Here is a 17,965-nt window from a genome sequence, read left to right as displayed (position 1 = left end):
AGTGCCTAAGTTGAGGGATTGGCATACAATTTCCTTGACAACATCTGGTTTGATTTTCTTGTTTGGCTTATAATGTCTCATATAATCCAATAAATTAGAACTATCCAATTCTAGTTCCAATGTATTAACTTCATTAATTACAGAATTATTCATCCAATTGATAATAGTATGATTGTCAAGGACAAGAACTCGATGAAAGCTAAAGAGTAAGTGAGACTTTTCTCAAAGAAATAGGACAAAATAGAAATATGTATATTAAGAAAGAAATTAGAATGGCTATTGCCAAAATACAAGAAAACTAGAGACCCTTGAAACTAGACTAGAAGCAAGAAAGGAGTTGACAAGAGTGAAGAGGGCTTCACTCTTGCCTCTATATATACTATCTAACTAGAAGCCACATGGCGATGTTCTATAAGACCTCCAATATATGTTGACTTTCTAAGCCACATGCCTTTGCTTGCAAGGCAAGTTTTCTATGGATGGACCACGTAGTTAGCTTGTTCTTTAAGCTTCCAACATGTGTGGCACATGGCTAACTTGTTGACCAAGTTTCTAGCCTAAAAGTCAACTATAGACTCCTATAAAGTCAAAGCAGCGTCTATGAAGCTTCTAAGAAGCTTCTCTAGAAGATATTATACAATTAACCTACTTTTATCTACTTTTATCTATTCATATAGGTAATTATATGTATGTCCGTGACATTACCCCCCCTTCTATGGACGAGTTCCACGAGGAGCGGTGATTATATATTGAGAAAATCTAATATGCGGCGAATTGTATTTGCTACATACTCTGATCTTTGTTCTCTTCGAAGATAGTTGATGGGTCCTCTTAGCCATCGATAGTGTCCCATTCCAGGGCGAGAAGACCACCCTGTTATTTGATCACTGTTGAGGCCTTCATAACTTCCTTCAAATAATACATTTGAAACACCATCAGGAGTCGTTCCTATCTCCAATAATATCACCAAACATCGAGAATCTCTTCCAAGGTCGTGATACCAAATGCGTTGTATCTCACCATCTATTCGAGGAAGAACATGTCGTTCTTGAGGATCTTCATCTCGGTTGCGTCATCTTGAAGGTTGTGACAATCGCAATGTCTCATCCGATAAGTCAGCAAACGAAGGTTCTTGAGTTGAATCCGCTGGTTGTTGGCTCTCCATCTAATTAGCATCACAAATGCAAAGAAGTTACAAACAAGGATAGGAAATTGAATGTTATCTTGCCTCAATCTCGTCTCTTTTATAAGAGAGGTTTTCATCTTGGTTTTGATGGATGTCGTTGATGAAAAACTTTGACTTTAGCTGATGCATTTGCTAGATTCCTAGATGGCTCCCATGTGCGCTCACTAATATCATATCCGCGCCGATGAACAAGATATTCCAGCTTATTTTGGCGCTGCCTTGAGTCTAATATCTCTTCTACCTCAAATTCTTCATTATTATCTACTTCTATAGGAGGCGGTGGCATTTGTCTTCTTCCTTGTATATCCACTGTCTTATATGGTTCAAGAAGAGACACGTGGAATACAGGATGGATCTTCATTGACTCCGGTAGATGTAACCGATATGCAACTGGGTTGATCTGTTCAGAAACAGAAAAGGGGCCAAGCCTACGATAGTCCAATTTGTCACAAGGTCGAGTGGTCTTGATATTGCGACGAAGTAGCCATACCTTATCACCCACGTTGAGTTGTGGTTGCTCTTTACGATATACATCTGCATTTATCTTTTGTCGTTCTTGAGCTTTCTTCAACTGCGCCTTCATTATTGCATGTAACTCTGACAACCGATTTGCCATATCTTCTGCTGCAGGATTATCAACTTTTGAAAAATCAAAAGTATCAAGTCGTGGATGATAGCCATAATTGGCAAAGAAAGGTGTTTGTTGCGTGGAAGAATGTACTGTATTATTATAAGCAAACTCTGCCAATGGCAGAAGGATTGTCCAATCATCTTGTTGGTAGTTGATGGTACACCTTAAATACTGTTCCAAGACTTGGTTTACGCGCTCTGTTTGTCCATCAGTTTGAGGATGGAAAGCTGAAGATAGCTTTATGTCCACTTTTAAAATCTTGAAAAGAGTCCTCTAGAATCTCGACACAAATTGAGTTCCCCTATCCGATATGATATCTTTAGGTAATCCATGATAGCGATAGATATTATCAATGAAAAGCTTAGCTGTTTCTTCACCTGTGATAGATTTTGTACATAGCATAAAATGTGCCATCTTGGTGAAACGATCTACTATCACAAATATAGAATCATAAGATCTTGAGTTTGGAAGATCTGTGATGAAATCCATAGAAACAGAAGACCATGGTTGTTGTGGTATAGGTAATGGCTGAAGAAGTCCGTAAGGTCGATATCGAGGAATTTTTGATCTTGAACAAATATCACATGATTGTACAAAGTCTTTGAGTGACTTCCACATTTGTGGCCACCAAAAATCTCTTGATATGAGTTCCAGAGTCTTATTATATCCAAAGTGACATGCTGCTGGGAAGTCATGACGTGCTTGAAGAACACGCAAACGTGCTTTTCCTTCTGGAACATATAGGCGTCCTTCAAAATATAATAGATTATTCTTGAACTCGAACTTAGAAGAATCATGAGACTTGGAAGAATTATTCTCGATATCATGAACAAGAGGGTCTGAGGACATACTGGACTGGATTTGCTTGAGAAAAGTTGAATCAACAGTCAGTGTTGATTTCACTGCTCGTAGATGAAATTGCTCCGGTTTCAAGAGGACCGTTCTTTGTTACTCAAAAGCTACATCTCCTTCTTTTGGTGCAAAATAAGAACGTCTAGATAGGGCATCAGACAAACCTTGTTGTTTTCTTGGCCGATAAGTGATAATGAAGTCGAATCTTGACAAAGACATACTCCAACGAGCTTGACGACGATTCAACACACGTGCTGACATGAAATACTCGAGGTTCTTGTGATCTGTATACACAGTGACTGGACTAGAAGCACCTTCTAGATAATGACGCCATTCTTGAAAAGAATCCACGATTGCAAGAAGTTCTTTATCGTGGATCTCATAATTGATCTCAGCTGCTGAGAATTTTCTTGAATGAAAAGCTATCGGATGAAGTTTGTCATCTGTTCCCATTTGTGATAAAACTGCACCCAAGGCAAAATCCGATGCGTCTGTTTGCATAAAAAATACCTTGGAAAAGTCAACACGATATAAGATTGGTGCAGAGACAAACGATGTCTTCAAGGCTTCAAATGCTGCTTCCGCTTCTTGATTCCATTGGAATTTATCTTTACTAGTCAAGTGTGTAAGTGGAGCTGCAACTCGTGAGAAGTCTTTGATGAAGATCCGATAGTAATTGGCAAATCCCAAGAAACATTGGACATCTCTTACAATTTTTGGAATCTTCCAATCCATGATTGTTTGGACTTTCTTAGAATCCATCATAAGACCATCATTTGAAATGATGTATCCTAAAAAGTCAACTTGAGTAGTATGAAATACACACTTTTCTATCTTGGCGTACAATCCTGCATCTCTAAGTTTTTGTAATACTTGACGAACATGTATTTCATGTTCTTCAACATTCTTAGAATAAATCAGGATATCGTCTAGGTAGCAGACGACAAAATTGTCTAAGAATTCACGAAATACATCATTCATGAGATGTTGAAAAGCAGCTGATGCATTCGTGAGTCCAAAAGGCATGACATTGTATTCAAAGTGTCCGTACCTGGTTCGAAACGCAGTCTTCTATTCATCTCCTTCTTTGATCCGTACTAGATTATATGCTCCTCTTAGATCTATTTTTGTATAGATCTTAGCTTGATTTAACTGGTCAAGGAGTCCTGATATCAATGGTAATGGATACCTGTTCTTGATTGTGATCTTGTTGAGTCCTCGATAGTCAACACATATTCGTAAAGATCCATCTTTTTTCTTTACGAATAAAATTGGAGCTCCTTCTGGAGATTTTGAATGGCGTATGAAATTCTTCGCTAAATTCTCGTTAATATATGTCTTGAGTTCAGCCAACTCATCTTGCAATAAACTGTAAATTGGTCCAAATGGTGGCTGAGTTCCTTCCTTGAGATCGATTGAACAATCGTATGGGCGATGCTCAGGAAGAATATCTGCATTCTTTTTCTCAAAAACGTCTTGATAATCCTGATATTGACTTGGAATGCCACTTGAAGTCTTTACGCTTTCAGAAATAGGTGCAGCATAAATAGCAAAAGTTGATCCTTCTTTTGCTGCGTGTATAAATGCTTTTGCACCTATAAGTGCGGGTTTTACTATACTAGACTCATGGTTTTTTACTTGATTAATAGAACTGTTACTAATGCTCCGAGGAAAATCAAGTTTACGAGAAATCCAATCTATTCGAGGATTATACTTTTCTAACCATGATAAGCCTAAAATTATTGGATTAGAGGGAGATCTAATTATATTAAAAATTACGCAACTACTATGACCATTTATTACTACATCTACAGGAAGTGTTTCGTGAGTTACATCTCCAGAAGACAACGGACGACCATCTATGACTTCTACGTGTACAGGTTTAGTTTTTTGTATTAATGATATTCTATGACATCTAGCAAATTCTTCATCTAAAAAACAAGGTGAGGCTCCTGAATCTATCAAGGCAGAGGCTTTGTAATTATTAGGTCCTAAACGCACATCTATTATAAAACAAGGAGATGGTTCTGAGGAGAGGATAGGACCTTCATTAGAAGTTGTACAAGATTCCAGCCGCACGGTCCCTATTGTAGCTGGACGTACTCGTTTTCCGACATACTGTCTTCTTTGACAGCCGTACTCCTCATTTTGTAGTTACGTCGCTTCTTTGGACAATGTTGAGCAGTGTGCTTAGGTTCTCCACAATATAAGCATAATCCTTTTTGTCGACGACGAGACTTTTCTTGCTCAGTAAGAGGTTTGAAACGTACCGCATCAATTTGCATATCCTCTACTTCTGAAGGTATGTGTTGAGGAGACGTCGGTGTTGCCATTGAATTGTAGTAACGTTGAGGCCTACTTGTGCGACTCTCGGATCGAAATTCAAAAAGTCGATTGTCGCACTTCACAGCAAAGTCAATTGCTTGACTCAATGTTTGAGGATCAGGTAAATTAAGCATCAATTTCTTTACCTCATATTGTAATCCGTAGAGAAATTGACTCACAAGTGCGGCATCATCCCACTTGATATCAGTTGCAAGTTGTCAAAATTGCAAAGCATATAATGTTACTGATCGATTGCCTTGTCGCAAAATACGGATCTTGTTGGTTGCAACACGAATTGCATCATGTTCTCCAAACATGGATCAAAACTCCGCCAAAAAAGCCTCCAGATTATCCAATATTGGATCTCATCGTTCAAGAAAAGATGAAAACCATGACAATGCTGAACCTGAAAGAAGTGTACCAATGAATCTAACTTGTGACCCTGGAGTTGGATAGCTCTGGGGTTGAAGTTCAATCACTAATTGGACCTGATTGATGAATCCTCGAAACTTGGATCTGGTACCATCAAACTTCTCGGGCAAGGCCACTCTCGGTTAGCTAACACTCGAAGGATGTTCCATTCTGGGAGAAGGGACATGGTTTGGTGCAGATGTTGAAGCAGCCCCAATCATCTCTATATCTTCACTTCCTACCATTCTTGTTGCTCCTTGTGGTGGTAAATTGAGTTGATGCATCGCAAGCATTAACTCCCTCAATTGTTCTTGCATCTGTGCCATTGCACTCTTCATTTCAACAAGCTCTGCCATAGTAGCACTTAGAAAAGAGAAGATGTCTAATAACGCTCAAAACAAATAGAAGAGAGGAATTGATAACAAAGAAAATACTAAGAACAATATTAGTTTAAAAGAGGGTAATCCGCAACTTCTAATGCGCTTATGTCTTATCAAGAAAAAGGGGTAATCCACTCTTAATCAAGAAAAGACAAAGCTCTCATATTGTAAGTGTACTCTTGTCAATCTGTCAAGGACAAGAACTCGATGAAAGCTAAAGAGTAAGTGAGACTTTTCTCAAAGAAATAGGAAAAAATAGAAATATGTATATTAAGAAAGAAATTAGAATGGCTATTGCCAAAATACAAGAAAACTAGAGACCCTTGAAACTAGACTAGAAGCAAGAAAGGAGTTGACAAGAGTGAAGAGGGCTTCACTCTTGCCTCTATATATACTATCTAACTAGAAGCCACTTGGCGATGTTCTATAAGACCTCCAATATATGTTGACTTTCTAGGCCACATGCCTTTGCTTGCAAGGCAAGTTTTCTATGGATGGACCACGTAGTTAGCTTGTTCTTTAAGCTTCCAACATGTGTGGCACATGGCTAACTTGTTGACCAAGTTTCTAGCCTAAAAGTCAACTATAGACTCCTATAAAGTCAAAGCAGCGTCTATGAAGCTTCTAAGAAGCTTCTCTAGAAGATATTATACAATTAACCTTCTTTTATCTACTTTTACATACTTTTATCTATTCATATAGGTAATTATATGTATGTCCGTGACAATGATCAGAGTTTGTTGTATCCTCTAAATATACTAAATATTCTCCAAATCTTCCACATTGGTATAATATGCTTTATTTTTGCAGGTGATATGGATCATCATCAACTTGCATTGTATTCATAACTTCATCATATTCTGCATCAAATTGATCCTGATCATCAAATATTGCCTCTAAATCTAGAATTTGAAATTCCATATAATATTGAACTGGATACATTTATAAGACAATCTTGTTTTTTTTTTTCCAATACTCAATGTTACACGGCCTCAATCATTCCTAGCTTTGGCTTGATATAGCCACAATCAATCCAATAAGATTATACAGGATAATGTAGAACTGTGTAATCAAAAAATAATATAATCAATCTTGTATATGATTCCAACAATTATAGTTACAATACTGTGTAGGATATCTATTGGTTTCACCCGATTATGATTTGCCATTCTTAATATCAATATTGTGGATAATAATTGTTTTGAGTTCAAGTCTTCTATTGTATCAGCATTCATTAGATTCACATTAGAGCCATCGTCTACTTGAACTCTAGAAATAAGAATACCATCGATGGATACATCAATAGTTGATGCTCTTGGATCGAGATTTAAACTAACTTCACAAATTTTTCTATTACGGGACCTATGTCTTATTAATGAAGAATTCAATATAGAATAACATTCTAGGGCTACTGCCAAAACTTGCTTTATTGTAATAGAAAACTGAATTACATCCAAATCTTTCAAAATATCATATAATTCTATATTGGTAGTGATTCCTAAGGCCTTTTATTTTTTTCATAGGTTTCAACTTAACTCGTTGAGATAATATATCTTTTTTTATGGAATTCAAATATGGAATAAATAAATGAACTTTGTTAAAATATTCATCTATGAGAAGATTATTTAATGTATAAGATGACTCTTAGAACTTCCCAAATAATGATATTGGTTTAGATTCAATCAATATCTTGGTCCTAAAAATATTATTGGGTTGCGCTGTCATGTTGTAACACGAGTATATCGTGAAAATATAAAGAAAAGGGACTTTTATTAATATTCAATTACCTCGAATATTGGGAGCAACAACCAATTCCAGTGCAAATACTGAGAGGCCAGGGTCAGCCACCCCGATACAGTCAGCCGGAGCATACTGAAATGCTCTGTTCGATTCCAATAACGGGAGTCAGCAGAAAGGGAAAGGAACAATTCAACAACGAGTAAGCCTGGTTCGAAGAGCCAATTGGATCCAATTTCAAGACATCCAATCCGGGTCCTCTTAACCAATATGAGACCTGAATTGGTCGGGCGACTCAATGTGGTCCCGATTACGGGGGTTCCGATTCTATTTCAAGGTGTTTCGTCCTTTGTGCCATTCGGAGAATGACCTTTTGGTAAAAGAATCTCTTAAAGGTAAAAACGGAGGAGAAAGCTTTAACGGCGGGAGCCAATTTCAAATCCAAGACAAAAGATTGAAGAAATTCAGAGGCTAGGGTTTGAGAGAGGGGAGAATTAGGATTAAAGGGGAGGATAGGTTAAGAAATGGGAGGGGGGAGAGAATAAGTTTTTTAGAAGGGTCGGAGAGCTAGCTTCATGCTTCGAGGCGGGAAAAAAAGACAGAGAATTGGGATTTTTTTTCTTCGTAGGGTTTTGGAAAGACTGAGGCAATCGTTGCTGAAGTTAGTGTTGTACTGGTGAATCGGGATTTTAATGAAGTGGGTGTGATTACTCTTGACTGTTTTATGAAATCGAGTTACGTCTGTGATGAAGAATTAAAAGGGTGTCTATAGGATTGAGTATGCAGAGTGAATCAATTTTATTGGATTAATGTAACGAGACAGTCAGTGGATACAAGATTGTGAGTATAAAGTGATATCGAAGATTAGCAATTTGGATTGTTCGGGGTTCTGTGTAACGTTTAGAGACCTATCGGCTGGGGCAAAAAGGATTTTGGCGAGCAATCAAAGGACATCCGTATAGATTTATGGTATATTCTTACAGTTGTTTATATTCCAATAGTCAAAAACTGATAGACTGCTTGAATATTAGCGAATCTCTATACTACCTTCTACAACCAAACGCCCGACGCATTCTCGAGCAGGAAAGTACGTAATACGACACAAGTAGTGAATCCAACGTGAAAGCTTGAGGTGGAAGGTATTGGATTTTGTTTGATTTTATTTTTATTTTTATTTTATAGAAAACAAAAATAAAAATTTTCAAGGATCTTTGGGAGGAGTTTCTGGTGGAGATTCTTCTAAAAGACAAGGTATGCACATGGATCCATCTATTATGAGTATGTTTCAAGCCTCTTCATTATTGATGCAGCAACAGCAAAGCAATGATCGAAAGGAAGCTTTGGCAACCAAAGCATTGCAAGCAATGGTCAATAAAATTGATCAATTTGATGGAAGGAATATTTTAAGATATTTAAGATGTTATGTTCGTGAAATGGAATTAAATCGGGTTTCTGAGAAGAAAATGGTTGAATTATTTAGACTTGCCACGATACTGGAGATAAGAGATCATATTACATCGATTACAGATTGTTATGGGAATTCATGGGAAGTTTTTTCACATGCATTTAAAGAGGAATATTTCTTAGAAGATGTTGATTGCATTACTAAGAAGTTGTTTGTGGAATGGATTGAACGGCCTAATAAGAATTTACAAGCAACAGAGCTACTAAGGGAATTTGAGAGGCAGTACTCTCAATTATCGAAGGTAGAAAAATTGACATTGGAGCCGAATAAAATTGATCTATTTCTTCAAGCTGCTGATAGAGAATTGCAAGGAAAATTGGAAGTCCTTCTTGAAGACAAAGAAGAAGATGAAGGATTGACAACAAAGAAGAAGAACGTTAAAGATGCAGTGGGGTTGCTTACAAAAAGAGAAAGGAGGAAGGATAGGAGCAATATTCTGTAAACAGTACAAGCACCCAAAGCTCCAATATGTACAACACCACCAACAATGCCTACAGTTCAACCTTCGACATCCTTATCAAAGAAAGCAGATATGGGGATGGAAGAAATTATACGAGGAATATGAGATCTTTAAATCAAATTGGCAAGACTTGAAGAAAATACTTCAACCAATAATTCGAAGAATGTTTCAAAATAAGGATATGTACAAAGATGCATTTGGTGTGATGATGCTTCACACACTAGAAAAGATTTCAATAAATTTAATAATATGATACAGCAAGGAATTATTTGCTGGAAAGATGAAAAGATAGCATTAAAAGATAGGAAAGATCTTTTTCAAACCAATTTTGGCAAGGGAGGAATGAGAGCATTGGTTCAAGATTACCTAAAAGAGCATGAAACAGCAGCAAGAGAAAGTGCAAGTTATGGTGCTAGAGTAGATGATGAAATTGGTGGAAGTACGGAAACTAGTGAGTTTTGGGCTTGTGCCATTTCTACAATGCAAGAAGGAAAATTACCTCGAGAAGCATTATTGAGGACTGCAGCTACAATATGAGGTGTAACAAGTTGAAAGGATCCTGTTGAGTCTCTTTCAGTTCATACATATATTGCTAAGAGCCAACATGAAGCTTTGATGGAAGAAAAGAGACTAGAAAATTTTGATGATACTAGAGAAGGAAATTCTTCTAAGAGGCAAACTCGAGGAGAGAAGGCTCGGGAGGTAGCTTCACAAGAATTGCATGTAAAGGATACCTTAGCATCATTGGAAGAAAAAACAAAGGAGACAAAAGATAAGGGCAAATCAATTGCTTATAAGCTACTTTTTGATATTGAAGCGACAATAAATTTGAAAGGGGTGTTGGAAGAACATATATTAAACGCTAAGGTGGAATTCACATTGAAAGAAGTTTTGAGAATTGTAAAGAAGGAGTTTCATGATGTTATCATTGACAGTATTAAGCGAAAGAAGCAATTAATGGACGAAACTGGAATGAGTCATGCTATTGATGCAAGAATATATAAAGATGAAGAAAAGGTTGATATTGGGTACAAGCAACCAACAAATGAAAAGAATGGGTATAATTAACGAGTACGTTTTGAAGATTATAGTGATAAGGAAATAGAAACTTTAAGTCATTATACTCGAAAGCATTGGGCAAGGGTAACTATTGAGGTATTGGTGAAAGTAGGAGATATAGAAGAACCAATTGTTGCTTTAGTCGACCATGGTTTTGAAATAAATCTCATGTCTAAAGATCTTTATAAGAAGCAAAAATGGCTAATTGATATGGAACATGGATGGGCAATACGAGCAGCTAATAACACAAGGGGCGAATTATATAGAGCTTGTCCAGATGTCACAATTCGGATTGGGGATGTTGCGACAAAGCAACATTTCTTTGTTCAAGATACAACGTCTTATCCGTTGATTTTAGGACAACCTTATATTACGGCAACACGGATGGAAACAAAAGTACTTGACGATGGTTTTGCTTATGCAAGGGTACGTAGCAAAGATGGGAGGAAAGTTGTACAATTTCTAACAGTACCTCCTAACTATGAACGGAATCGAGATAGGTTGAGGGAGAAACCATTGCCAAAGATTGTTGAAGGATTTAAGGATTTTGGGGAGGTACCACTGTAAAGCGAGATTATGGAGGTACAAAAGAGGAGGTACTCTCGTGAGATGAAGGTGCCTTTGATACGAGTTTTATTGATATTTTGGAGAATGGAAATATTTTGTATAAGGAAGTTGATGATTTTAAAAGAAAAGAAAGAAAAGAGATTATATAATATTGAAGGAGAATTATACAAATTAAGTATGCAGCAAGAAGATGAATGTGATTTGAATAATGAAGGTGACGAAGACGAACTGGGCAAAGACGTAGAGAATATATTCTAAATCAAACAGCAATTGGGTAAATTGGTGCATACGGGAGGATGCATAGGTTCAGAGGGGGTGGATGTCGTGTTGTAATACGAATATATCGTGAAATTATAAAGAAAAGGAACTTTTATTAATATTCAATTACCTCGAATATTGGGAGCAACAACCAATTCCAGTGCAAATACTGAGAGGCCAGGGTCAGTCACCCCGATACAGTCAGCCGGAGCATACTGAAATGCTCTATTCGATTCCAATAACGGGAGTCAACAGAAAGAGAAAGGATCAATTCAACGACGGGTGAGCTTGGTTCGAAGGGCCAATTGGATCCAATTTCAAGACATCCAATCTGGGTCCTCTTAACCAATATGAGACCTGAATTGGTCGGGCGATTCAATGTCGTCCTGATTACGGGGGTTTCAATTCCGTTTCAGGCTGTTCCGTCCTTTGTGCCATTTCAGGAACGTCCTTTCGATAAAAAGATCTCTTAAAGATAAAAATAGAGAAAAAAGTTGTGACGGCGGGAGCCAATTTTGGATCCAAGACAAAAGATTGAAGAAATTCAGAGGCTAGGGTTTGAGAGAGGGGAGAATTAGGATTAAAGGGGAGGATAGGTTAAGAAATGGGAGGGGGGAGAGAATAAGTTTTTTAGAAGGGTCGGAGAGCTAGCTTCATGCTTCGAGGCGGGAAAAAAAGACAGAGAATTGGAATTTTTTTTTCTTCGTAGGGTTTTGGAAAGACTGAGGCAATCGTTGCTGAAGTTAGTGTTGTACTGGTGAATCGGGATTTTAATGAAGTGGATGTGATTACTCTTGACTGTTTTGTGAAATCGAGTTACGTTTGTGATGAAGAATTAAAAGGGTGTCTATAGGATTGAGTATGCGGAGTGAATGAAATTTATTGGATTAATGTAACGAGACAGTCAGTGGATACAAGATTGTGAGTATAAAGTGATATCGAAGATTAGCAGTTTGGGTTGTTCGGGGTTCTGTGTAACGTCTAGAGACCTATCGGCTGGGGCAAAAAGGATTTTGGCGAGCAATCAAAGGACATCCGTATAGATTTACGGTATATTCTTGTAGTTGTTTATATTCCAATAGTCAAAAACCGATAGACTGCTTGAATATTAGTGAATCTCTATACTACCTTCTACAGCCAGACGCCCGGCGCATTCTCGAGCAGGAAAGCACGTAATACGACAGCGTAGACATACCAGGTTTCAACATTGGTGATATTTTTGATACAGGTATTAGATCTCAAGTTCATATAATTAGATTGAAGTAGTCCTTTGCAATTGGTGCATCTAATTGTAGAATTAGATCTTTTTCTTTTTGTTGGCCTCTAGTAAGTACTGCATGAATGCATTCTACTTGATTTATAGGAGAAACTTATGGGCTTTGATTATTTTCCTCTCTCCTACTATGCAGCTCGATTGGCTGGTCTTGGTTATTAAAATTAAATGGAACATTGCACTGTTGATATGTATATCTCGATTGCTTATAATTTCTACATACTAGAGCATATTCATCATTGGCTCTTGGATTGAGACATTCACTAGTATAATGTCTTATCTACCTACAACAATAATATTAAAGTGCTCTTCTTCCAACTCCATTAGGAATATTAGGTGTTTCTACTAATGTATATTGGTTGGGCGTGTTCCACATTGGATAGGTAAATATCAAGGACAAGAACATGATAAAAATAAATAAACAAGTGAGACTTCTCTCAAAGAAAGATGATAAAATAGAAATAACTTGATATGTATATTAAAAAAGAAAGTGGAATGGCTATTGCTAAAAGCCAAGAAAATTAGAGATCCTTGAAACTAGACTAGAAGCAAGAAAAAAATTGACAAGAGTGAAGAAGGCTTCACTCTTGTCTCTATATATACTATCTAACTAGAGGCTATAAGGCGATGTTCTATTGGACCTCCAATATGTGTTGACTTTGTAGGACACATGCTTTGACTTGCAAGGCAAGTTTTTCTATGTGTGGGCCACATAATTAGTTTGGTCTTTAAGCTAAAAATATGTATGGTACATGGTCAACTTATTAACTACGTTTCTAATCCAAAAAGTAAATTAAAGACACCTATAAAGTTAAAGCAGTGTCTATGGAGTTTCTAGGAAGCTTCTATAGCAAATACTATAGAATTAACTTACTTTTACTTACTTTTATTTACTTCTACCTATTTATACATGTAATTACTGGCTTATATGCATATATCTGTGACATTACCCTACCTTCTAGGGATGAGTTCCACGAGGAGCAATCATCATATGTTGAGGAAATTTGTGATGCAACGAATTGTATTCATTACATATTCTGATCTTTGTTCTCTTCGAAGATGATTGATAAGGCCTCTCAACCATCGATAGTGTTCCATACTTGGGTGGAAAGACCACCCAATTATTTGATCGTTGTTGAGGTCTTCATAACTTCCTTCGAATAAAATATTTTAAATACCAACAAGAGATGTTTCTACCTCTAGTAAAATTACCAAACATTGGGAGTCCCTTCCAAGCTTGTGATACCAAATGCATTGTATCTTGCCATCTATTCTAGGAAGAACATGTTATTCTTGAAGATCTTCATCTCGATTGCATCATCTTGAAGGTTGTGACAATTATAATGTCTCATTTGACAGGTCTGCAAATGAAGGCTCTTGAGTCGAATCCGCTGGTTGTTGGTTCTCCATTTTCTCAACATCACAACTACAAAGAAGCTACAAACAAGGATTGAAAGTATAATTTTTTCTTGCTTAGATCTTGTTTCTTTTATAAAAAAGGTGTTCATCTTATTTTTGATGGATGTTGTCGATAAAAAGTCTCCATCGCCTTTGCTGCATTTGTAAGATTCTTTAGTAGCTTTCATGTGTGTTCACTTATATCATATTTGCATCAATGGATAAGATATTCCAATTTATTTTGGTGCCGCCTAGAATCTAAGACTTCTTCTACTTCAAGCTCTTCATTATTGTCCACTTCTATAAGAGGAGGTGGAATTTGTCTTCTTCTTGGTATGTCCATTGTGTTGTATGGTTCAAGAATAAATATGTAGAATATTGAATGGATTTTCATTGACTTCGATAGGTGTAAACGATATGCAATTGGATTGATTTGTGCAGAAATAAAATATGGTCCAAGCGTTCAACAGTTCAACTTGTCACAAGGATAAGTGGTCTTGATATTGTGACAAAGTTACTATACCTTATCACCCATGTTGAATGGTGGTTGTTCTTTTTGATAGACTTCTGCATTGATCTTTTTTTTGTTCTTGAGCTTCTTTTAACTAGGCCTTCATCGTTGCATGTAGCTCTGACAAATAAATTGCCAAATCTTTCGCAGCAGGATTATCAACTTTTGAAAAGTCAAAAGTATCAAGTCGTGGATGATAATTATAATTGGCAAAGAAAGGTGTTTGTTTTGTAGAAGAATGTATTCTATTTTTGTAAGCAAACTTTGCTAATGGCAAAAAAGTTGTCCAAATATCTTGTTGGTAGTTAATGGTACATCTTAAATACTGCTCTAAAACTTCATTAACATGCTCCGTTTGTCCATCGATTTGACTATGGAATGTCAAAGATAATTTTATATCCACTTTTAGAATCTTGAAAAGAATTTGCCAAAATCTTGATACAAATTGAATACCCCTATCTGATATAATATTTTTAGATAATCTATGATAACAATAGATATTGTCAAGAAAGAGCTTAGGTATTTCTTCACCTGTGATAGATTTTATACATGGTACAAAATAAGCCATCTTGATAAAACGATCTACTATCATGAATATAGAGTCATAAGAAACTGAGATTGAAAGATCTGTGATGAAATCCATAGAAATAGAAGACCATGGTTGTTCTAGAATGGATAATGGCTGAAGAAGTCTGTAAGGTCAATGACGAAGAGTTTTTGATCTTAAGCAAACATCACAAGATTGTACAAAATCTTTGATTGCTTTTCACATTTGGAGCAACTAATAGTCCCTGGATATTAGTTCTAAAGTTTTATTGTACCCAAAATGTCCTATTGTTGGAAAGTCATGACAAGCTTGAAGAACATATAATCGAGCTTCACCTTCTGAAATATATAGGCATCCTTCAAAATATAGTAGATTCTTCTTGAATTCAAACTTGGAAGTATCATGAGACTTTGAAGGATTTTCTTTAATATCACGAATAAGAGGATCAGAAGACATACTTGATTGAATTTGCTTAATGAAAGTTGAATCAACAATTAATATTAACTTCATTGCTCGAAGATGATGATACTCTAGCTTCAAGAGAATTGTACGTTGTTGATTGAAAGCAACATCTTCTTCCTTTGGTGCAAGGTAAGATCGTCTAAAGAATGCATCTGACAAACCTTGTTATTTTTGTGGTCGATAAGTGATCTTGAATTCGAATCTTGACAAAGATATACTCCAATGGGCTTGGCCACAATTTAAAACTCGTGTTGATATAAAATATTCAAGGTTCTTGTGATCCGTATACATTGTGACTAGTTTAGAAGCACCTTCTAAATAATGGCACCATTCTTGAAACAAATTCATGATTGCAAGAAGTTCTTTGTCATGGATCTTGTAATTGATCTCGGCTACTCAAAATTTTTTGGAATGAAAAGCTATTGGATGAAGTTTATCATCTATTTCCATTTGTGACAATATAACATCCAAAGCAAAGTTTGATGTGTCTTTTTTCATAAAAAATGGCTTAAAAAAATTGACGCAATACAAGATTGGTGCAGAAACAAAGGTTGTCTTCAAAGCTTCAAATGCTACTGCTGTTTCTTAATTTCATTGAAGTTTGTCTTTACAAGTCAAACATATTAGTGGAGCTACAACTTGAGAGAAGTCTTTGATGAAGATCCAATAGTAGTTGGCAAATTCTAAAAAATATTGGACATCTCTTACCGTTTTTGAGATCTTCCAATCCATAATAGTTTGAACTTTCTTAGGATCCATCATAAGTCCATCATTTGAAATGATGTATCCTAAGAAGTCGACTTGAGTAGTATAAAATATATACTTTTCTATCTTGGCATAGAATCTTATATCTCTTAGTTTTTGTAATACATAACAAACATGAAGTTCATGTTCTTCTATATTCTTAGAACAGATTAAGATGTCGTCTAAGTAACAAACAACAAAATCATTTAAAAACTCCCAAAAGACATCATTCATTAGATGTTGGAATGTTGTTGGTGCATTTGTAAGTCCAAAAAGCATGACGTTATATTCAAAATATCTATACCTTGTTTGAAATGTAATCTTCCATTCATCTCTTTTTTTGATGCATATCAGATTGTATGCTCTTTATAGATCTATTTTTGTATAGATCTTAGCTTAATTTTATTGATCAAGGAGTCCAAATATCAAAGATAGTGGGTACTTATTATTGATAGTGATTTTGTTGAGTCCTTGATAATCAACACACATCCGCAATGATCCGTCTTTTTTTTTCACAAATAAAATTGGAGCTCCTGCTGGAGATTTGGAATGGCGTATGAAGTTCTTGGCCAAATTCTCTTCAATATAATCCTTGAGTTCAACCAACTCATTTTGAGATAAATTATAGATTGGTCCAAATGATGGTTGTACTCCTTCTTGAAGGTCAATTGAGTAGTCATACGAACGATGTTCTGGAAGAGTATCTACATTTTTCTTCTCAAATATATCTTGAAAATCTTGATATTGGCTTGGAATGCCACTTGAAGTCTTTCCACCAATAAAAATAGGTGTGGCATAAATGAGACAAGGTGATCTTTCTTTTGCAACATACAAGAAAGCTTTTGTATCTATAAATATAGGTTTAATTATATTAGACTTATGACTTTCTACTTGATTAATTTCGTTCTTAGTTATACTTTCAAAAAAGTCAAGATTACAAGAAGTCTAATCTATTTTAGGATTATATTTTTCTAGCCATGATAAACCTAAAATGAATGGATTAGAAGGAGATCTAATGATATTAAATATTAAAAAACTACTATGATTATTAGTTGCTATTTCTATACGAAGGGTTTCATGAGTAACATCTCCTGAAGACAACAGACAACCATCTATGACTTCTCTATGAATAGGTTTAGTTTTCTTCACTAAAAATATGATATATCTTTTAGCAAATTCTTCATCTAAGAAACATGCTAAGGCTCCTGAATCTAGCAAGGCAGAGGCTTTGTAATGTTTAGGTCCTAGTATAACATTTATCATAAAACATGGAGAGGATACTGAGGAGAGAATAGGACCTTTACTAGGTGTTGTAGAAGGTTCCAATTGCATGGTCCCTATTATAGCTAGACAAATTTGTTTTCCGACATGCTATCTTCTTTGATAACAGTTCTCCTTATTTTATGGTTGCATCGCTTCTTTGGGCAATGTTGAGTAGTGTGCTTAGATTTTCCACAATATAAGCACAATCCTTCCTAACCATGACAAGTTTTTCTTGCTAAATAAGAGGTTTGAAACATACCATATCAATTTGTATATCTTCTACTTCCAAATGTATGTATTGAAGAGATGTTGGTATTGCCATTGAGTTATAGTAACGTTGAGGTCCACTTGTACAATTCTCAGATCAAAATTTAAAAAGATAATTATCGCACTTCATAACAAAGTGAATTACTTGACTTATTGTTTGAGGATCAAG

The 17,965-nt window shown here is 36.0% G+C and overlaps 1 long non-coding RNA gene across 1 annotated transcript; it reads right to left on the bottom strand.

Moving 5' to 3' along the window:
- Positions 1-231: 231 nt before the first annotated feature.
- LOC149986610 (uncharacterized) lies at positions 232-4,012 on the bottom strand. The gene is made up of 2 exons (XR_016500130.1): positions 1,677-4,012; positions 232-1,165 (listed from the first exon to the last, which is right to left on the bottom strand). It is a non-coding gene; the product is annotated as an uncharacterized LOC149986610 (long non-coding RNA).
- Between the last annotated feature and the right edge of the window lie 13,953 nt (positions 4,013-17,965).

Source organism: Physcomitrium patens, chromosome 22 (assembly GCF_059467195.1).
Source record: "Physcomitrium patens ecotype Gransden chromosome 22, ASM5946719v1, whole genome shotgun sequence".
NCBI classification, from domain to species: domain Eukaryota; kingdom Viridiplantae; phylum Streptophyta; class Bryopsida; order Funariales; family Funariaceae; genus Physcomitrium; species Physcomitrium patens.
Note: the sequence above shows the minus strand (reverse complement) of the source record. Positions and strands in the feature narration are given on the sequence as shown.